The sequence below is a fragment of the Brachycentrus maculatus genome, unplaced genomic scaffold, assembly GCF_059751285.1.
Source record: "Brachycentrus maculatus isolate JH-2025_06_01 unplaced genomic scaffold, ASM5975128v1 h1tg000272l, whole genome shotgun sequence".
Taxonomy (NCBI): domain Eukaryota; kingdom Metazoa; phylum Arthropoda; class Insecta; order Trichoptera; family Brachycentridae; genus Brachycentrus; species Brachycentrus maculatus.
The window spans coordinates 725255-749578 of NW_028281023.1; the positions used below are offsets into that span (position 1 = coordinate 725255).

Consider the following 24324-nt stretch of genomic DNA (forward strand, 5'->3'; position numbering starts at 1 on the left):
TTTTTACATGACAAAAAAAATGTTTGCGAAACCTATATTACTATGTTATGTTACTATTATTATGTAGATAGAAATTATGACAAAATTACTTGATGTGATATCAAAAAATAATATGAAAAATACTCCTATGATTGGAGATAATCCAGATTTGTGAACAAGTATTTGGACACACTCAAAATGTTGTAAACTTTAACCGTTTATTTTTCTCAATATGTTGGATTTTTAAATTAAAGACTAAAAAACATTTGTATTCTTAAAAAGTAATGTCTCATGAGTGAGGAAGGTTCACTTCTTGTGGTTAAATCATTAATAATAGTAACCCCCCATAATATATATATTCCGAGACATCTATGGATTCATTTGTAAAATTAATAGTAAAAAGAAAATGGTATCTGTAATTTAACGGTTTGAGTCTTGGCTAACTTTTTATTTTAATTATCTTATAATTAAAATACATGTTTACTTCATTGATAAGTATAAGCTTTTTACTAAATTTTAACTTGATAGATATTATTGTATTGACACATCAAAACTTTTGACATCATTTAAAGAAAAGCCGCATTAAAAGTTATCTCTTAAATGGTTCATCTTTGACCCGACGGAGTTTATAATATTCTCAATTTGTGATAATAACAGGTTCAACATATGGGTTCGCCATTTTGTTCGCGAGTATCATTTTTATGGCTCTTTAATGAATGCTAATTTATTTTGTTATTTAAACTATTATTTACATATTTTATTAAATGTGTTGCCAGGCAAAAATATAGTGGTTGGCAACTTATTATTGTGTTTGAGCAGAATGTGTTATGTAATTTAAATTTAAAATTTCAGGTGTAGTTTTTTTCCATCCACTTTAGTTGTATAGTTGTTTAATGTGACACGTTTAGACACAATTCAATTCCTGGATGGCTCAATAAAAACAGCTAGTGTATTTATACCATGGCAATTTTTGGTGGATCCCTTGAATTCCTTTATTCGGTGTATCTTGTAGGAGATAGTTGTTCTCTGTTCTGCCTCGTATTCTGTGTTGCAATATATGCAAATAATGCACAGGTTCAGCGTCTTTAGTCTGGCACTTTGTAAGCTCTGTATTTTGCATGTTCAAGAAGTCCTTGATTGCAATTGTCGCGTATATAATACTTCATTGCGGCGCTATTCCCTGCGGTTCTAGGCCTTCCTCGACCACTTCTTTCCAACAATATTGGCAATATTGGAAATATCATCCGCCCTGGCTGTCAACCTATAATTTTGTCCAGTTCTCGGCTATCACTCTAGAACTTTTCTCCCTCACCTGGCATCCTTCTGTTCGGATACATGGCCCACCCAGTCTCACTCTCTTTGATCGTTACACGGGCTAACTTTTGAGATGTCAAAAAATAATATGAAGGTGACTCCTGTAATTGGAGATAATCCAGATTTTGTGAACAAGTATTTGGACACACTCAAAATGTTGTAACTTTACAATACCTGATATTGTATAATTAGTTATTTTTATTTATTTATTAGTAATCCAATAAAAATTGGATTATATAGATTACTGTATTGGGTTGTTCATCTTTGTAGTGCAGTGGTCAGCGTTTAGCTATCTTGCACAATGTGTCCGTTCGATTTCCAGAAGATTCCAAATAAAAATAGGTGATTTTTCACTGTAATATTTAATTAATCATTACCTTTGATCGGTATAAAATGCAGAATTTTATACTTGAGATCAATGACCTATTGAGCACTATATGCGCCACTAGGTGTAGAGATGGGTGAGTACTTGTCTTCTTGTATTTGAGATTCGACGTAACACATCACCTATATATTATATAAAGCGTTATTAGATTATTTGCGCGTGCGATATTTCTTTTTTTATCCCAAGTTTATCTCTTATCTTGACTCGCCTCGAAAGGTACCAAGCTCAGTGGAATTTTCCTCTAACGAACTGTAACTCCGAAAAATAATCATTTGAATACGTCGTGTTTTTGTTTGGAAGTATCAAAATTTAAACAGTATTTTATTTGCGGAGTGCGTTAATTCTTGATGTCACCTTTTACATTTAAACCTGGCTCTTGGTTCGGTTAAACCTACACCTCTATGTGCGCTAATGTAAACGCGCGAGAACCGGTTGTTAAAGTCTAGTCAGATGTAATCTTCAGTTTTGCCGTACCTTTTTATTCATTCCGGAAGAATCTCCGAGAAGTTGGAGGTAAAATCAAGCCGATAGTTGAGCGTGTAAGCCGCGGTTTACGTTTCATCGCATACTAAACAAACAAGTCTTAGAATGAAGGATAACAGGGTTATTTCGTTTTGCTTACTAATTAGTCGGCAATAATATAATTCTGTTTTTCGATTTCATTACTTCTGTTTCCACGGGCTTTGAAAGTGTCGACCTTGCTACCGAAAGCGGCACCTACCGTTATTGCATTTAAGAAAAATTACACTTATGGTTATTTACAAAATTTATGTAATATTCCAAAAAGAGATCGAATATCATCACAGATAAAAAAGGTTGTTACATTATATTATTTACGCAATAATTTTTTTCGATTGTATAATCGCGTAATTTACCCAGGCCTAAATCTTTGCACTTTGTTAATATTAATAATATTATGATAATATTCGGACGGCCTTCGCTTTTTATCTTGTTTATGTAATACGATTTTTTTAAAACTTTCCGGCAATGTATATCGCAGTTTCCTTGTCTACAAATTTAATAAATAAGGGATTTGATGCCAGATGAATTCGTGTATCCGCACCCGATTGGTGCTTAGGGCACCGCATCGGATCGACGCAATGTTGACTTGATCGCTAATTACACGAAGGCAAGGTGAATCAGTCCTGTGCTCCAGCTTCTTGTATATAGTAGCGGATAATATTTGGTGAGATACAGATGACGTAAGTGAAGGAGCTCAGGGTAAAGGACTTCAATTATATGGGAATGAAAAGGGAGGAGCAATGTAGTAAGGAAGGCAGGAAAATCAGAATAGCAGCAATTTCTAAGGCACTCGGGATTGCATATCTATACTCGTAACTTAGGCTTTTTTCTTAATTTTTTAAGACCAAAAAAGAATTGCAAAACCGCTATGTATGCCAGATATATTTGGAGTATGACAAATGACATGTGTATTAAAAATTATGCATTTTTATATGGCTGGACACATGTGGTAAAATAACCTGTTTTCAACTTAACTTAATAAAAAGCTTAAAATTGTGACACATTATTTAATGTATACAAAATATATTACGCACCTGGGAAAAAATCAGTTCCAAAACGGTGTGCGTGTGTTCACTGACTAGCAGAAACATTTAGACTAGATTATCGTTCCTAATACAAGCTGTCGTGACTTAAAAATGAAAGACTGAAAAATTAAAATTTGTCTACTATACGTCATTAATTCCCCTCTTATCCAACCTTTAAAAAAATATTGTTTCCATTACGAATATATGCAAGAAATGTCAAGAGAGTTTTCAGAGTTCATTTATGGAGTTAAGTGGTCCCCAACCTTTTTATCGCCGCGGACCGGTCAACGTTTGATAATTTTACTTCGGCCGTTGACGGTTTGTATTTTATATTGTGTTTATTGAATAATTATATATTATTTTAAAGTGCTTTAAACATTATGGTTGTATATTGCCGAAAATTAATTTAAACTGATATAAAATTTAAATCACTTTACATTAATTTTAGGCAATATATAACCATATAATGTAAGTCGCTAAAACGCTAAATGAATCAAAACTCTTAGCTTGTTTATTTACATCGAGACGATTCCATGAGGGTAGTAGAAGACAATGACACCCGAACGCCGCTTGTGAACTACACGGAATTTCACCATCCCGCAGTCCGGTTTTAAAAATTAAAGCGACTACGACAGTTTAGCGTGATCGAATTTACGCGCAACGTGTTCACGCACCTATCAAGAGCACCGATCCGAAGAAAGATGGACAAAAGCACAAACCGATCCAAGCCAATCATCGTTTTATCACGCTAACTGAAGTGCCGGACGGTAAAATTCTGTGTAGTGCACAAACGCCCGAAGTGTGTTGCTTATGTCCGTTTATTCCGATGTGTTGTTTCGGTCGCTGTCATTACAGAAAAACCTGCTTCATACAGATAGGATGTCGGAAGTGGCAAAAGAGTTTTAAGTGCTGTGGTGGCAATTCAGGGTAATCCGCTATGACTATAATCCAGAACACCGACAGAATTGTTGTCTCGAACGTAGTTTTAAGGCCGCCGTCATTTAAAATCTCCAACACTTGAGCTTCTTCTTGCACAGACATGCTAGTTTCGCCAGGTTTGTTGAAAAACGGGCCGCAGATCCATTCCTTATCAGTTCGTGGGTCTTTTGTGGTCGGGAAGTAGCTCTCGAACTCTTAAAAGCAAAGACAGGTAGGTGATCATGCATCTAGCAGGGACTTGGACGGCCCGGTACCATTTGATCCATGGAGCTGTACCGGTCGGGGACCGCTGATGTAGATGACTTAAATACATTCATATATTTAAGTCTTTAGAAATGTTAATAGGATCTCAGGTACATGGGCAATTCAGGTTCGTTGCATTCGTAATTAATATTGATATCACAAGATATCCCCAAATGTGTGTCAAGGCTTTTAAAAACACATTTGCGTGGTTAAAGAAGCGGTATTAATAATAAATTCCGACACGCCAGGGTTTCAAGACTAACAAGTCTATTTAATATGCTACCGATCAGTTTTTCAATACTCCATTTAAGGGGAAAACTATAAGCGAGACGTATCTCCATCTACGAGTATTTACCAAAAAAAAAGCAGCGTGCGAAACAGTTATGCGACGCGCAGAGTTTTACACCCGTAAATCGATTAGTCGATACGCGTGGAAAAAATAATGAACTACACACTAGGAGGGTAAGATTCGGCCATTCAGAAGATCTGCCTCCGTGGACCTGTATCCGTTCACCAAGACCGGATCAATTAAACGATAGATATTTCTTCGGATAAATCGTGTCGGCGAGGAGGAAATTTTCAATCACAAATTTACTATTTTTTTCGACTACAGCAAAAAATTCTGGGAAATTTCACACAAACCTTTTTTTTGTTTAAAAAAAACATTCAAAACAAAAAAGAATTGTATTTTCATAAAAGTGTTTAACTTTTGTTTCGTGAATACGTGAAATGTTACACTGAAATCTGTGGAGAAATCGGTACCTAAATTATACACCGTCCAGTGAGAGTGGGAGTTGGATGGAAAACATAATGGTAATAATATTCAAAAAGTGTATGGAAACTGGTATCACTAATGGGTCGGTGCTGTATGCGTATGCCGCAGTGTGCGAGTGGACGACCGCTGCCGATCTTTCATTCTGGCTGCAGATATGTGCAGGGGTCGGAAACATTCTTCTGTACTAGTGCTTCCTAATTAATTATGCTCCAACTCATAAACGTTGAATGTACTTCAGTTAGTTGTGCCTTAAGAGCCAAAATGCAGATAAATTACATGTTTATGTATATTTAAGAAATAAAAAAATAATCATAATTCTCATTATACACAAAAATAAGTATTTTTTCGCTTAGTCTCAAAACAAGCGATAATCGAAAACAGGCCAATATGACCTTTGAACGCAGTTGTATAAATATTTTAAAAATATACAGTTTATTATTTATTAAAGAATAATAGATTAAACATTTCATAGTAGGTACATACATCGTGCGAAAAAATGTATGACATTTGGGAAACACCTTATCCTATTAAAAATACATAATATAACGATTTATTTTGTCTTCAATTTTTTTTTTCATTCTTTTCCTCGAGCATAGTTAAAAAAACTATTCTTAAAAATATATATAAACATTTTTTTGTCCTCTCCCCGTGGAAATCGAACCCGGGACCATCGGCACGGTAGTCAAACACGCTAACCACTACATGCGGAGACGGAGCGTATAATAATATGCACTGAAAAATAATATTGACAACATCACAACGGAATTATTACATAGTTAACAAAAGATTATCCACCTCTGAACATAAACCCGCGCAATGAAGTATGTATTTCAATGCACTGAAGTCATTAGTAATAGTGCTGTTGGTATACTGGGCGTCGCAACATTCCTAATGAACTATATCATTATGCTGAAAATTAATTACGAGACAAATCTAGGTCTATCGAGAATGCAAGTTCAATATGTACCTGCGATCAATCGATATCAATATTATTATTATTTGGTATGCTAACAAATCATTTTAATTCTAGGCGTGTACAGTCAAGAGTGTCAATACATTAATGTTTCTATTATTGAATCGCGTTTATTAGTAACTGTTCTGATTTTTAAAAAAATATTATTTTAATAACAAACCCTGTTGGGGCTAGATCCATTATTTCTGTACACGATTTGAAGTCACTCGGAAAATTGTAAGTAAAATGACTGGTCAGATAAAAAGTGGAAGTCATTCGAAAAGAATCTTACACATATCGCTCACTCCTTTCAAGAACGTCATAAATCGAAATACTTGATTTTTCAGGAGAACGTTTTTAAAGTTTAAAAATACAATACAATGTATTCAAAATAAATATCAGGCCACTTACTGAACTTTTTACTATGCGACAGATATTTTTAGGTAAAACCTCAAGGTTTTTTCTCCACTTGAAAAATAATTTGAATATTTAAAAAAATAATCAAACAACACCTTTTCTTCAAAATGCAAAAACCAAACATTCTGCCTCGTAGCGGGTAAATATTAAGTTAAAAATATGCCTCTTTTGCTGGGATATAGTACATTTTCTGGGCATTCCGAAAACACGCACAACTGAAAATTGACGATTTTTTATTTATGACGTTCTTGAAAGATGGCAACACTGAAAGGTCTGATCCCGCTTATGCTGCTGTCCGCTGCTATCCTCACCACTCGATCCGAACTCGCTTTTCACGCATGATTTCTCCGGAAACGTCTTCTTTCTCTTCCCCATCGCACAACATCTTCAACATCGCAGATTTTTCTTATTTCTGAGTTTCTAACTCTGTCGCGAAGTGTTAGGCCTGCAATGGGTCGTAGAGTCTTCATTTCCGATGCCCTAAGAAGGCTTTTTGTTGATCCTATCCTAAAAAATAAAATTATCCTATAAATTACTAAAATCAAAGGTTGCGACGATAGATTGAAGACGAGATATTCCCCTTATCACGGACAGAGCTTGTATTTTTAAAACTGTCGGTCGGACCCCAGAGGACGTTGTACCAGATATATTATTACCACCACTTCCCTTATCTATAATTTGCTCTAGATTTGATATTATTTGATATCGTATTTATTTACCCTAGTTGGGAGCTCACTCGCACCGTACTTGGACTATGCATATTTTTATGTAAATCGGTCCCAATTATACATTAAAAAAAATTATTGACATAAATTGTATGTATACATTTATTAAAATCAAAATTTTAAACATATTGTATTTAAAAAAAAATTGCAGAGACCCACCAAGCCACCTTACCTTGTATGTCTTGTCGGTGGAGTTGAGTTATTTTTGAATATGTATGTTATAATAATTTTTAAAAACGTAATATTTTTTTTAGATCAGTCGTAAAGCACTGATATTCGACTCAAACATAGCTCGGTTCAGTTGGCTACTGCGTAGTTCTGATGCGGTGCCCTAATCACCGTTGGGTGCGGAAAGGATAAAAAAATATAAATTAGTCAAACTGCTTAGTGATTTGTCATCATTTTCTTGTCACGTTTGGAAAAAATATTGTAGTAGTAAAAATGTGTTTTGTATTGGCAGTTATTTGAGAAATTTACGAAAATATTTTAAATTGGTTGAATATTTCTCCTGGCCCTTATTCGCAGCCAAGTGGTGCACAGGGCACTGTAAGTGAAGGAATTCAGGGAGAAAAACATTGAAAATGCAGGAATAGTGTTATAGGAGAGGAAGAGGCGAATAGTAGTAATGGCTTGGGCATTCGGGGTTGCATACTCGTACTCGCTTGTTGATATTTAGTAGTCGATTTGTTGATAAAAGTTTTAAAAAGCAGCTTTGTATTAACAGAATATGACCACTAATTTTTTTAATGTTTTTCTTGAAAATACCAAAAAATCTGTCGGCCCAGGCCGCCATTTTATGTTTTGATTTTACAATTAGAGGTTTCTGGTAAAAAGGAATGATAAGTGTACATTTCGCTCTAACTGCTACTGCTTTATATTCGACTAGGTACGGAATGCGTTCTGTTTGTATTTGTTCGACGGCGATCGTTAAACTATTTGATTTTGTATTGTTTCTCTTTGAACACAAGGTCGACATGTTGTTAAATTATTTGTTTAGAACTTCGACAGGACTCGGTTGCGCTTGCAATATTAAATTAATTGTTATAAAATCGTTTATTGTTTCGCTTTAAACGTAGAGATATTGGATTTATTTATTTATTGTACAAATATACTGGATTTATTTATTTATTGTACAAGGGGTATCCCGTGGGAATCGAACCCGGGACCTCCAGCATGGTAGTCAAACGCTCCAACCACTATACAACTGAGGCGGATAAGATTAATTTATTTTGTCATTTAGTAATTACCTAAAATGTTTGAATAAAACATAAAACAAGACTTTTTTGAAAAAGGTTTTAGTGTTCAGAACAGTCTCGATATTCTGACCATATCCGCTCCCTAGGTGGAGCATATGGAGTCCACAAACTGTCTCCAGGCTTTTCTGTCGGCTGCCAGCCCTCTTGCATCCTCCCAAGTCAGATCCGCGTCCCGAAGTTCTGACGAGAACTGCCGACGAATTGTCAGCAGTGGTCGTCCTGGGCGGCGCGAACCTGATGCCTTGTATAGTTTCGATATAAGAACAAAAAAACATGCTATCTGTAATATTATTGTAATTTATGCGACACGTGTATCGATCATTTATTAATATTTTAAACATATATTTCAAAGGTATCGTTGATGTTTTAAATTACCGCCCACATTACAATCTCGCTGAAGGAATGTTGGAAATCATTTTCTTAAAAGGTAATAGTTACGTACATATTATCTATATCAGATACGAAACAGCCTTGATGCATCGGCTGATAGTCGTAAACATCGGTAGCAGATATAGAAATATTAACACGTGCATTCTGCTCCGCGGATTCAGTGTTCATTTTCACTTCTCGCGAACTGCTCGTTCTCTCATCCCTCCGCAGGCGCTACTCGCTCGAAACACCCTTCGCGGCGACCACTAGCGGATATTCGTTCCTCTGTCGCGACCCCGCAACAGGATGTCCCTTTTCGGCCGAAAGTATTTGTGAAGATTTTCTTATCTGCGGCAGCACGATGACCCACAAAGCTCGCGGCTGCGTTCGCGGATCACGCCGCCCGCCGCTGCCGTCGCGTGTCCCGCGCCGCCACTCGCCCGTCGCCCGTCCACTCCGCGCCGTCACCTTCAGTCCGCTACCGACTACCGTCCGCCTAGTGCGCCGCCTCGCGATACCCCGATAGCGCTACAATCTCGTCTCCGTCTTGGTACGGTGCGCCGTGTTGACGTGTTCTGTTTGTGCGTTTTTTTCCACCGACCATCGTCGATTGTGATTTTTCTTTATCCACGAACAGTTTGCAGTTTATTACGGACTTTCCGGCAGTGGAAATCAAAGTCGAAAAGTTTATCTTATCTCGTCTGTAGATATTATTCGCGGGACGAGATACGAGTGTCTCCGCAGCTCGCACGCGGACGGTACGAAGAGTCGCGACCGCTTTCTGCGAGGGATCCCGCCCCCGGCCATCGGAGGAGACAAATCTACGAAAATTCTCGTCCAACTAGCCCTATGCCCCCCGCGTGCCGCGCACATGCGTCGGCCCGGCGTCACGACTAGAATGAAGTTCGAATACCGTTGCAAGTGGAACAGGGAGATAGTCTTCAACTCGCAGAAGCTGGTGAAAAGACGCTGAGTCTCCCCTGGCGCTTCCCTCCCGACGGGACTCCACCGCCCGCGGACCGTGGACCGTGGACTTCTGGCTCCCAACGCGCGCTGAAAGATCTCCAATCGGCAGATGCCGGATCATCGCCGATCCAAATTTACCATTTACGAAAAGCAATTCCTGGTGATATTTGAGACATTACTAGAATTACGTACCGTTAGGATCATCGTCATAGACTGTCGTTAGCTATATTCTTCGTACTTAAGATAGTATAAGTAAAATCTGACTGAAGTTACCAAAATTATTAAAAAGTGATAGTCGACTAAGTTATAAGTAAAACCGCTAGCGTGCCATACCCGCTTCGCTGATCTAACTACCCGAGGAATCGCGCGTCACGACCCCCCGAGCTGGACCAGGAGGGCCGAGACCATGGCGTCTGGATATTACGGTAGGTTTACCACACGCGCAGTGGGCGATCACTGGTCACTGGTCACTGAGACTTCCCGCGTTCCCTACACGTGTCGCAACTCCTTTCACAACCTGTTTGGACCATTTTCCTTATCTATTTCGTAACACGCGCACAGGTGTCCGGTGTGCACGTGCAAGCTGTAATCGCATAATGCCCGCTCCCTCCACCTGGAGGAGTGGGTAGAGAAAGCGCTCGCCGAGCACCTCGCGCGATGTGATGACCACATTTCATTGGTAGAGAAAATCAAATCAAAACTTAATCGGTGTTCTTGTTTACATAATCATTATGTACCAGAAACCAGTTGTTCATATCGTTCTCCAATCGGCCTCATTACGCTTTGTTCATTTTCAAATTCTAATCTTATTTCCTCTTTAAGATATAATATAAGAAGAAGCATATAGAATATCATTATAATACAAAAACATTGGTAAAATAGCATATTTATTTATCAATCTAGAATTTAAGACTACTTTTACTGATCAAAAAACATTCTCATTTTTAGCACCGTTGATAAATGTTAATAATATATAATTGAATCATTCCCTTTAAAGTAATCCTTATTGACACTTTTATTAAACTGAATTGATGATTTTCATCCTTTGTAGATGGATTGTCAGCAAAAAACGTGTTATACAACATACAAAATAGTGTTACCATAATCTACTAACAAGATGGGATACGATCTGCGCAAATTAAACGTGGCTAACTCTCGATCAGAAGTAATTAGTTCACCATAGATAATTGTTATTTCGGTTTCCATCCATAAATGGTACAAAAATTATTTTTGCATTTTAATTTTGTTTCGTTTGATTCTGAAAAACATATAAGTACATAAAAACGCGTTGATAAGCTTGTTCGTATGTTGTTCACATTTCATTTGCACCGACTCAAAATAGCGCAGCGGAATTTCAGATCCGGGTGGTCGACAACTATTCTTACTTTCTAAAAAATATTACCTTTTGCTAATACCTACGTGGTAAACATCGCGAAAAGGTTATTTTTACCTACCTTTTACATCTTGCAAGAGACGGTTATGTTTATGGCGATTGGTCATATTGCCCTTTTTATAAGCTTTTTAGGTTTATTGGGAAATAATATATTGGCACTGATATGATTGACACAATTTTATTTGTTTTTTTTAGCTCAAACTCAACATTTTGAGTGTGTCCAAATACTTGTTCACAAATCTGCATTTTCTCCACTTGAGTCATATTTATACACTTTTTTGAGATCTGAGCATAGATAAAGAATATAGAAGTCTGGATATTTACAGGGCTAATGACCTGTCATGGCTGGTTAAGGAATCACTGAACACAGAACACACGTGGAACATTAAACACTCACATTCTACCCATGATTGACGACCACGCTACTAAAATTATTGGAACTCCTAGATAGATCAGCCTTGTAAATACCCAGACTTCCATATTCCTCTTCACCCATGTTGAGATGTCAAAAAAATATTTAAACTCTCTTTATTCGCTTGTTCGGTTGGCCCTTCGAGCCTTACTTCACCCCCTTCTGACCGATGTTGGTTTACTGCTTAGTAGGTGCTTAAAAAAATACTATCAAAATGTCTAGGTGGTGCGCCAATGAGTCAGTCAGTCCGTCAGTCCGTCAATACTTCCTTTTATACTTGTATATTGTAGAAAACCATTTAGAGTAAATACTCATATATTTTGTTGTTTGAACAGATTATTCTTGAAATACCTGCAGTAGAAGAAAACGTGCGCTTTTATTTGAACTCATTTATTATAACGACACATAAGACTAAACGCATACTTTAAGAAGACATTAATATTATTTTAATTATACATTTTTTTCGTATAACATTAAAAAATACTATAATTTGTGATTAACATGGATTATTTTCGATTGATTTCCATATTAACTGCAGTTTTAATGTTGAATATTTGATTATTCATAATTGCAGCTTTTTCGCGGTTTGATAATATAATCGTATTTCTTAAATGAAAGTTTTATGAGGAGAATATGTATTTTTGGGTTTAACTCATTCATTATTTGCTATTTCGGCCATTGGTTAAGGCGCTATAGTAATGATTTTTGTTGTTTCTACTTATTTTTTTGATGGAATGGTTTGAAAAAACGGTACGGTAAAATATGCCCTGATTAAAAGATGTGTTTTGTGTATATGTAATTTCTGAAATTTTTCAGTATGCAAATCATTTTAGTGGTAGTAAAAAACATGGTGATTCCAACCAGGTTTGTAGCATTACTGCTTCAATATCTTTAATTTTTTTGAAAATTCTAGCACCCAGCTAATTATAAAAATAAATTATATTCAAAAGTTTAAATGTTTTTTTACTAAGATACAGAATCGAACAGATTAATTGGAAAAAAAGTTTTTTTGTATTTTCGTAAAAAGTTTTTAAAAATCTTTTGTTTATTAGTATCTCAAATTAATATTTAAAATTGTCTCATTTGGGCTCATTCAAAGATTTTACTTTTCTTGGCATCTATTATATAAGGTTTTGGCACGTGGATGCCATTTTTTCGTCTCGACCATACCTGAATTGTGGACAAAATGAGCTTTTCCACCGTAGTGCAATCAATTTTGGAGAGCCGATTCATACAGATTGCCGATAGATTTTCAATTAGGTTTATATCTGGCAAAATTCTTGACCAGTCCAACACAGTTCATTGTTTTTGTGTGAAAAAATTCATATTTTTTTAGGATTTGTGGCAGCGGGTTAAATCCTGCTGAAAAATTCCATTACCATTTTACCTTCATTTTTGTATCTCTGGTAGTATCTTTTCCAGTAGAATTGGGTGATACTTCTCGTTATTCATCATCTCAGTCACTGAAAGGTGCAGCCCTGGTCCATAATACAAAGAACACCCCCAAAAAATTTTTTTGGAGGGTTTTGAAAATACGAAGAAAAAAAATTGTTTCAATTAATCTGTTCGATACTTTATATAGTTTAGTCACATACTCGTTAAACTCCGTCCTCGAGCTTAAACGCGTGCTTTTTTTCTTCTATTTTATATAATACCTTTCTTATAGTATTGTCAGTCTTGTCTATAAAAAAATCCATAAAAAGTTGACTCTTAAAAAAATTAGCGTTTGCTGACAGACTTGATATCGATAGACATGTAGATCTACTCGTATTTTAATGCGACGAGGTCGGCGATATATTCCATTTCCTAATTGAACATGGTCGTTCAACAAGCTCACCAAATTAAATTACAAAACTACCTCATTTGAAATAAAAACATATAAAGTGAGAATATGGAAGTCCGGTCTGGTTTAAGTTATCACTTTATACATGGTGTGACATTTACTATTCTAGCCATGATTTACTTTAATAGACAATATTATTATTATATTATTTACATATAGTTATGCAGTTAATTATCTCACAAATATACATACTGGTTCTGTCTCACAGTTTGTGCCTGAGCCTTGTTGACTGTTCAGGAAGCTGGGAGGTAATTTATTGTCCAACATCTCTCCCTCTCCCCCTCCTCTCCGCTTGCAGTTTCACATTTTGTTTACGGATAATTTCATGTGCTTTATGGTAAATTAGTGGGAGGCCGATTGATCGCGATGAGTCGAAAGGTATTTTTTTAGTAACTGCTTATTTTTAATTAAAAAAATAACATGTTTTTCGTCCAATCGTAGGATTATCTTATTTGGGTTTAATATTTAAATTTTAATATAAAACTCCTATACATATAAGACTAATTTTTTAAAACTTAGTACAAACGCGATTAGGTTCGGCAACGATGTTCTCATCAGCAGATGAAAATACAAACTGACGATTAGAACATCTATAGTTCTCGAAACTAGTCGTGTTTACACTAATAAACTCTAAAAAATTGTGTTATAAATGATATGGGTTTTGTATATTTGTTATTCATTACAGCATATTTTGAGTTTCTATAACTTAAGTTGGTTTTCTTATAGCTACATGTATATTATTCAATGTAATTTATGAATTATCTTTTTCTGATAAATTAGCACGATATTTTTTCCGACGTTCATGGTCATACTCTGCACGAAATATTATTTTAATTTAATTGTGAAGGAAAAGTTTCTTGGTAATAAAATTGATTTGATTTAAAAAAAATCATCTTCATTATTGATATTAATTCTTTTGACATTGCACATTTACATAAATTGTTCCACCCGTCTGCGCCCGAGATTTCAGTTGTATTTTTTTTGCTTCAATTATTATTTTTTGTATTTTTTGTAGCCATTGATCAAACATTACTTTATAAGTAAATACCAGATGGCAGTTTTACAAACAATACTTGAACATATATTTTGGAATAATTAAACAACTATTTATAAAAGAGCTACCAATCAATGGATAGTGTGAGCGGATAAAAACGAAATAGATCGTGGCATTCGACCAAGTCATTACTCGACTCTCCATAGACAAGTAGAAACTAATAAAAAAATAAACATGTATTGTAAATAAAATCTGCCCTATGCACGGGAAAATTCAGTAAAAAAGACATTGTTGTGCATTTTGTTCGTGCGTTTGATCAAAATATATAAATTAAATATACCATATTTAATTTACTATTAACCGAGGTAATGCCAAGATCGCAGAGTTCGAATTTCGATTTACCTAACGTCCAATTGACCCTGAAATCTAGCTACGGCTTATGCTACATCGCTTATCATGGACCTACTTGGGCTTCAACTTTATAAGTTTTCTAGCCTATACCTATTTGTGAGTGGATTTACTCTTTATGTTTGAAATTACTGTAATTTCAGTTATTTTGTGTGTAAAAATACAGTACTAAAAATACTTGCTTAACATACCTGCTTGTAAAAGGCATGATTTTAAACTATTTAATTATTTATTTATTGATTCGGCATTAACTTTGTGGAATGACATGATTATTTTATTAAAATTAAACACTTGAATAAACCACTTTATCGAGTTTTATTTTTATTTACGACTAGTTTCGAAAACGACAGTTGTTTTCATCTTCTGGTACAAATTAAAACCAATTAATTAATTAAAATTAATTTGTACCAGAAGATGAAAACAACTGTCGTTTTCGAAACTAGTCGTAAATAAAATAAAACTCGATAAAGTGGTTTATTCAAGTGTTTAATTTTAATAAAATATTTAATTATTATCTAAGTTAGCAATGAAGTTACTTGGGTTCGAAATGGAGGATGAATATAGGTACGAATACTATGTACATGTATACTACTCTAGCGTCTGCAAATCCATATACCTTGAAGATGTATAAAGCTTGTTTAGGGTTAAAGTAAAGTTTCTGCAAGGGTACACTCTTCATACTAATTTCGCCATTGCATTTATTAATTCTCGTTGCAAATAAATCAATAAAAAATTAAAAAATGCAACTAACAAATTTCATAGTTTGAAATACAATACAATATCTTCTAACCCTCGGTCTCCAATGTGATGGACGGCACGTACGCCAGCCGCTCATTCGAATCCCGTCAACTTTCACGCCAAAATACCATATTTATTTATTGGCGCTGATTAAAATTACTTACAGAGTAACACAACAGTGGCCAATCGGCTGGTTTTTTTATCGACTGCCATTATTCTAAAAATATTTAGGCGTGACCTTGCACAATAGCATATGAATTAGGTAGATTTTCTAAACCTTATCTAAGTCACTTTGTGATAATATCTATCAATTTTAAATTTGTTTCACTTGGTAAATACCATTATTTCTTCAAATCAATAGATTTGAAATTCAAATCAAAATATTGAAGTACCGTATCTTAAAAATTAATAAGTAGATTATTTATAAAAGTAAACTTGGTTTTTAATTATTTAATATATATTTTTTAAATAAATCGCATGCCATATTTCAAAAGTGTACCTACATATTTGATGTGTTGTATTTCAGATTTTTTACATTTTCCTTTTGGACGATCAAAAAAAATCACACGATTATGGGATAGTTTAGATTTGTAATAAAATTATTTTCAATTTGTGAGTAAAGCCTAAAGCCGTTGGACCGCACCTTTCTTGAATATTGTTTTATTATTATTTTTTAATATGAAAAAAAAAAATAACATACCTTTAATTTTTTTACAAATTTTATGTATTTTTAAAGTCCTTAACCTTTATCGGCACCAAAGTGGTCCATGGGGCACCACATCGAATCGGTGCCCCATGCCGCATCGAATTTACTTATCCGAAGTGACTTATTATTCTCAGGAAGCAAGTAATACTGAAAACAAAATGAATGAATTTGTTTCTTGCCTAATAGAAGTAAAGTAAAAGTTATCTACATTACGTAGTTAAAACATTAACTTTCGTTTAGTATCGTGCTCTCGTGCGTACTGTCACTCCACTCTGCCTACAGGATTTACGAGTTTCGTCGAAAATCGTAATTATTTTTTTGTTAAAGAAACGAGAATAAGCTTGTCGGGCCGATTTGAATTCGAGTGAGGCTGGTTATTCCTCCTCTTTGGTCCACTGCACACATTTACAATAATTTATTCAGAAGTGGTTTCGCCGTGTCCGGCCTGTTCCACTCGTCAAGTTCCAGCATTCGATAAGTTAATGCGCCCCGCGAAGTAGACGAATGCCCCATATTCAATATTATGGACCACTAAACTGCTAAACGGTCTTTTCAACTGCTCAATCTTTTGAACTAATTTTATGACTTTTCGTCGTTTCTCGAGGAAGTTATCAGCAGAAATATTAAAATATTACTTTTAATAATGTAACTTTTATCAAGCTATAGTATTTACTATGTCTGCCTCCGTAATATAGTGGTTAGCGCGTTTGGCTGCCGTGCTTGAGATCAAGGTTTCGATTCGCAGGGGGGTAAAAATGAATACTTCTGAAGCTGTGAAAGCTTTCAACATAACCATCAACTGTGGACTAAAGAAGTCGTCCAGAACACTGAGGAATTGGAATGAGTTATTTATTAGCCCTTGAACGCTAGATAGGTTCGTCGGTTCAAAAGATAATATCTGATTTTTTAAAGCCAAAATATGTTTTTATTATTTTTTAATTCTTCAATCAGTACCTACCTTCATAAAAATGTAAAATAAAGAGCATTTTCATAAATCCAAATTTCCCTTTTTTCTCTCATGTTTCTCAAAACACCTGGTAAACCGAACGACCCATTGCACGATTTACGTTCGGATTAGCGAGCTGGCACTGTATCACCTTGTACTGGTACCTAATGCCGAAGACTAATCACTTTTCTTTCGTGTAATTAACGATCAAGTTTCACCGCTTCGAAATGATGCGGTGCCTTATGCACTATCTGGGTTACGAACAAAAATCTCAACGAACAGATTGTTCCGGGTTACGGGTTCGTGGATTGAAGTCTTGGGGAGATCACTACGACTTTTTCAAATCGCGTTATAATTTGTTCGATGATATTATCATGTGTCATGATTTTCTCCTTGGGTGGGACGTGTTTATTGTGCGGAGTAAACTTATGATACAACACGCTCCCTCGTAATGAGCAGTATTTTGCGGTCTCGAGGTGATTAAATAAAAACAAGAGCACTACTATCAAATGAGGAAGTTTTCTTCGGCGATAACATGCAAGGACTTTCTCTGCATAAAAATACGATTGACGTCAATTTGTATTTTCCGAACGAAATATAACGAATCGTACAAAATAACGAATTTACTGATATTGTCGCTTGTGAACTTATTTCGGGATTAATAACGATCTTAGCACCAAAAACCTTAAAAAGTTAAATTAGTCTTTAAAATCGATTGAATTATCAATATTTAAGTTCAATAGCCTAAATTTGAACTTATGTAGGTAAGTAAGTTTTAAAATATGATATGGACGGCTGTAATTTTTTTATAGTTTCTAGAAGACGACACCGTTTCGGTTGATGTTGACTAGTTGCGAAGCAGCGAACATAGTTTTTTTTGTTCATGTGTCTTTAATTGAACTGCTTTAAAGTCGGCAAAGGTTTTTATTTGTGTATCGGAATTCTACATACTTACGTAACGATAGTAGCCATACATTCTATATGGTAGAGGTATGGTTCTGAGCCCTTTGTGATCGGTTCGCGATACACGTTTTTGCGTATTTCTACACTCAAGGTTTTCCTGTACCAACATACATACTAACGAATCTCGTTCGCTGCCTTAACACCTCCTCTGCGATGGTGGGTCTGGTCAGACCCACCATCGCGGAAAATTATTGATTACGTAATAGGTAATTTGTTTACGTCGTTTTCCTTAAGTGTAATCGTTCTTCAAAAAATTACCTACAAATTGAGATACAAACGAAAATTATTGGACCAGATTCAAATGAGTTATTTAAAAAAAAAGAACAAATAAAATATCAAAAATCATATTGAGTAAGGTCAGTTGTTCGCTATCAATGTGTTAGTGTGCCGTCTGCCGTGATTTTGAAATCCCAAAAACAAAAGCATACATTGTCAATCTTTGGCGATTGTTTCCGTTTATTGTTTTTTTTTATATTTGTTTTTAACTGATTTATTTGTTTACTTGTATGACGGATTAAATATCATATATATAGACTATAAGGTAAATCTACATTTAAAAAATATTAATATTACAAAACACAGACCTTCACAATAAACTGTTTTATATTTGAACGATTTCTAGTTTTATTTTTTTTAAATCTTCGACACTTTACCACAATGGCAGGAAAAAAATAATTATCTCATGACGAGATTGAACGACTTTTGGACAGTTCTAAAAGTGAAAGAAAAGTGAGAGAATAGTGCAGATGACAGTGATTTAGAATTCAAAAACCTTAGATTCAGAATTTGAAAGTGCAACGGAAAACGTGGTTTTATAAGAAATGTCAGTAAGTGATAAAAACATCGATTTCACCAAGAAAAGTACCGGTTGTCCTCTTATTTTTTGGTAATAATTTATTGGTCAATAATAAAATTAAATATCATACCTATTATGTCTAACGAACTTGTATATAAATTTTTTATAATAATTTGTTTTATTTGGTTTCGTACAAAATTGTAATCATAATTTCTAAAACCCGCAAAATGTTTATGTAAGAAATGGCGAACTTTAAATGAATATTTACGCCATTTTGGGCAATTCCGTATATATTTTTCAATGAAAATTTAAATATTTTCACTGTATTTAAAATGAATTTTAATTGCATTATGGACAAAAATTTATCTTGAAATATTAACTCAAAATCCTAGAATCATTTTGTGGTTTTTGGAGCTAACTGCCACGTTTTATATTTGAAGATAATTACTTAGTTGCATTTTGTTAATAATTCTATCTGTTATGGTGTTGACTTAAAATATCGTTATAAAATTAAAAACACAAATTATTTGAATTCAGTAAAAATAAAAATGTTTACAATCACTGCTTCATTGCCAACCATGCTACATGCGCGTGTGACATGCTCCGCGGTAGTAGTGAGTATATAAATTAGTTAGTCTGTGGTAGTGAGCCACAGCGCGCGGACGCGTTTGGATGTAAAATTATGCGCTTGGATAATTTAATTTCAAAACTATCAAAAACTTGAAAATTCTCATACAAAACTTATGACACATTATCCTATTGCTATGTAGGCTATTTTGAATAATATATAAAATATAAAAACCCGACGAAAAACGCCTAAAAGGCGATTTCTGTACTGGGTCAGATCAGACCCACCACCGCTGGGCGCGTTTTGTTTGAGGCCATCGCGCTTTAGGTGTTAATTAAGTCGCGCATATTAATGTCAGTACTATTTATGTTGTACTGAACTGCCATAGGCGTGATTTCGTTTCAGAGGGCATACTACAGAACGTGGACAGTAGCGACTGTCATCAGATTCCTTTTCCGCGTTGAACGCGTCCGGTATCGCGCGACTTCCAGTAGCCATAATTTGTCTCATAATTTGTATGAGAGATTGGACTTGAGGTTTAAAAAGAAAAAGCTATTTAATACCGCTTAATTTTTTCATATTTCAAAGAAAACCGTATGTCCATAAAATCGGATGTGCAAAATAACCAGCGCTATGTAATGTGTTAATAAATATATTTGATTTTTTGTACTGTCTTATAAATAAACGGTTTTGTGACATGTGTGGCTTTTCTCCCTAAGTCCTCAATTTTGAATGTTGAAAGAAAACAGATGAATTTCCAACCGTTATTAATACGTTTTATAGTACAATTCGCATACTTGTATAGAATTATAAACCGCCTAGGGCCAAGCACGTATCGACAGGAATTTGTCTGTAAGATAGGTACCGGCGCCATAAATAATAATTGCCGAACAATAAGGTCCATCTAGTACTCGTCGTTAAACAAATTTTGCGTGCGAGGTGTCTCCGGGCAATTGTTGGGAAGGTTGAGCAATATCGCTCACTTACCACGGACTTATGAATCAAATTGAATCCAATCAATGTGTCGATCTTCATCATTCCGAAGACGTTACTCCGCATCCGACATTGTCGTGAATTTTTCGCAATTATTGATTGATACTACGAACGAATTAGACCTTTTGATTAGCCGCTCACGAAATGGAAAAATTGCACCGAATTGGGTATTGTCAAACGGTAGTATGCCGCTGCCGACTGCCACCTTCTCGGCGCTGCGATGTCGAGGCGATTGTGGAATATTTCTTCTCAGATTGTCCAAGGACAGACACCGCCAGCATTTGGTAACCTCGTGGTCACATACATTAGGTATTAGGTACGAGTCCAGCGCCTTATCGCGCCGCCTTATTAAACCCGTTTGTTGCTTTTTGTGTCACAACTTACTGTACAGAGGAATTATAATCGATTCGGTTTAGCGATTTTGCGAGAACTGATCGCCAGAGAAGAAATCTGAGGTGCATAAGATTGAGGTATAACTTTTTGAACCGGTTACATATCCTGTTTTTTGGATGCGTAAAATATTCTTGTTTTTGCAGAAAACAAGATGAAACCGTGCCCTGTATATTAATTTAACTCGATAATTTTCGGAACAAAACTAAACGATATTGGCGCAGTAATATTCGTTCAGCATATGTTTCCTATTTCATGAAGAAAAAGCTAAATATTAATTAAATATATTTCATGGACCGAAAATGTTTGGAATTTATTTGTATTCTTTTACAGAGGAAATTAAAATATTCTCGAAAAACATAAGGACAATTATTTCTTTAGGAATCTCATCCATTTGATTGATCATTTATTGATATTATGATCCGTCGTTTGAAATATGTTAAATATTATAATAAAGGGATTTGTGTAAGAATCTGTCAGTACAATATTATGTCGAATTTATAGTCAATAATCGACAAAGTGAGTGAACTTATTTTGGCTGCAACCTTGTTTAATTTATCGACTAATTAATTAACTTTATAAATTGAATGGCACCGATACGAATTGTCTTCTGATATCTGTCCCCATCTGATATGTGTAGTGCAAATTGAATGATATTCATCCTCCGTGATAACAAATATCGGTCTTCATCGCATCGAACGCAAACATAAAACATGCTTTTAGTTCGACTTGTTGCATTTCAATACCAAAATCCTTTATTTTTACTAAATGACTAAACGTATTTATTCACTTTCTTTTTAATAAAATATTTTGTGTTTCCTCCGATACGCAACTGTACCCAATCGTCAGACACTAATCGCCGTAGAGAAAACCCGATTTAATTTATTATTAGATTAAAACCAATATTTTTAGCTTTTCCACTTTTTTTTGCTTGACCCTAGGCGGTTTTCAAAAAAGTGGAAAAGCTAAAAATATTGGTTTTAATCTAATAATAAATTAAAAATGCAATTCCATCACGAAGTGTCAGTGGATAATATAAATCTATTAAAACCCGATTTGAAATACGGAAAACGTGAAGTTGTAATATTTTGCGTTGCGTTCCATTATATAGTAAGCACATTGTATTATTAGATTTTTGTTGATTATTATGCGTATGGATGGCCTCGCTAAAAATGAAATATGCAGTGTTCTAGTTTTCTCCTGTTGCAAACGACTTTATTTTGGTCCGATGCCAAATTTTTGCCAAAATATTGACTGTTTTTTAAAGCATACCTGCCTGACATATTTCCGCTTTTCGTCATCTGCCTTAAAAAAATATTCCGTTTATATATACATATGTATATATTTATTATTTTTAATATAATTTTTTTTAACTCAATTTTATTTTCGTGAATGACGCAACGTTGATGAATTTCACAAGTAACTGACAAAAATATTGTAATTTGACATAAATCAATATATTGCGTATGAATTGAGTAAAATCAGATATATTTCTAGTGGTGAAATACAAGAAACATTGTGTGAGTACGCAAATGCTACCTACCCGAAAAGCCACCCAAAAATTACGTGAAACAAACGTCGTTCATTTTGTGTTATATGCAGAAATTCTTCACATAATTACAACTATTTTCCATTTCAACATTTCACATAAATTGCTACAATAAACTAATTTAAATGATTTATAACTTTTTTTTTCAAATATAAGTTAGAATTCAGTGGACGTTGTTAAATGTGTATTGCGAGGATAATTGTATTATTTTTTCTTTAAAAAAATACTTTTGAAAGAAATACACAGCTAAAAAAGGATAATAAGAATTTTCCCAAAAACCTATTTTTTTCACGTTCAACCAATTATTTCACTGGTCGTGGCGGGGAGAGGGGGTTGGGAGGCAGCACCTAACATTTTTTATATTTCGCAAATATTTTGACAGTTTCAGATCGTCTCTAAGTTATTTTTCGTTTATAAATGAAATAATAAGACTTAATTTTATTGATAGGTATTTACGTATTTTTTAATCGACCCAGTTCGCCGCGTAAATATTTACCGTTCTCACGAAAATAATCACAGGTTACGTCCTATTTACGTCGGGATACATTTTCGACTACGGCGACATTACAACGTACAAAAAATATTTTTTGTTAGTTTTGCGAGTAATTAATATTTCTGCGCGTGTTTTGTTTTTGTTGGAACGTTGTACATTCAAATACTCATAATAATAATAAAAAAAACATGCGTAATTTTTCTTCCTTTTTTACCATATTTTCCACTCTTTTTCCTATGCTTAGTGCAAGGTGTGCTGCATTATATCCATACGAAGACAGGGTGATTTATAATCAACATTTTGCAAATCTGGTTTGAAAGGTTAATTACAAAAAAAAGTATTTTGTATATTAAAAGCATTGTTAACTTTGTGGTATGGTAATATAGCACTCTCCTTATTATTCATCGTTCACTTTGTGTAATACCAATTAAAGTGGTATTACACAAAGTGAACTATGAATGATAAGGAGAGTGTTACAAAACAACTATTTTAGAATTTAATTTTTTTAAAAGACAAAAATTTCACCTTTTTCACACTGCAGTTTATTAATTACTCGCAATCGTCATCTCCAAAATTTTCACACTTATCAATTGACTTTTAATTGCGGTCATCATTTTTCAAGTATCGTTAATCATTTCTAATTCCAACTTGGATTTATTTTGCAAGTGACACGCTCAAAATAATGTCAACCTTTGAGCGTGATATTCCACAGCCAAACGGTTTCGCGATAACCTTTACAATCTGTGTACAAATATTTTACATATATTTTCACACATATAGATTTTGCAAAAAGTTTTTTTTGAATAAACAAGCCAGTTTACAGATTGCATATTACTTTGTTCCTTTTTAAACCGTACTGTGTTACTTATCTAGTAACTTATTTTCGAGAATCCCTCGTGTGACGTCAAACTAATATATGGACTCATTAATAGATAGTCATTATCTCCTATCACTTATCAGTGATTGAAAATGTCTGGCTGTCTACGACATCGTATCAATTTAATCATAAATTTCAGTATACACATATTAAGCCATCAATATATCTAATGATTATGTTTTATGATATATGTTTATTTTACATTTCAATTGTGGCATTTAGAAGTATTTTCCAAAATATGGTACAAGTTACCCATAGCAATAATTTTTTTTGATGCTTACCCACACCCAATGGTGCGTAGGGCACTACGTTTGTTGAAACTTTGTTTTTTTTTTTAGTTAATAAATAAAGAGAAATATTTGTGTTTTTATTATTTACACAAATATTT

At 34.5% G+C, this 24324-nt stretch overlaps 1 protein-coding gene across 1 annotated transcript in view; it reads left to right on the top strand.

Annotated features, from left to right (window-relative positions):
* Positions 1-24324, top strand: part of crc (bZIP transcription factor crc) — a 43907-nt gene that overhangs the window by 15621 nt on the left and 3962 nt on the right. The window lies entirely within an intron of this gene.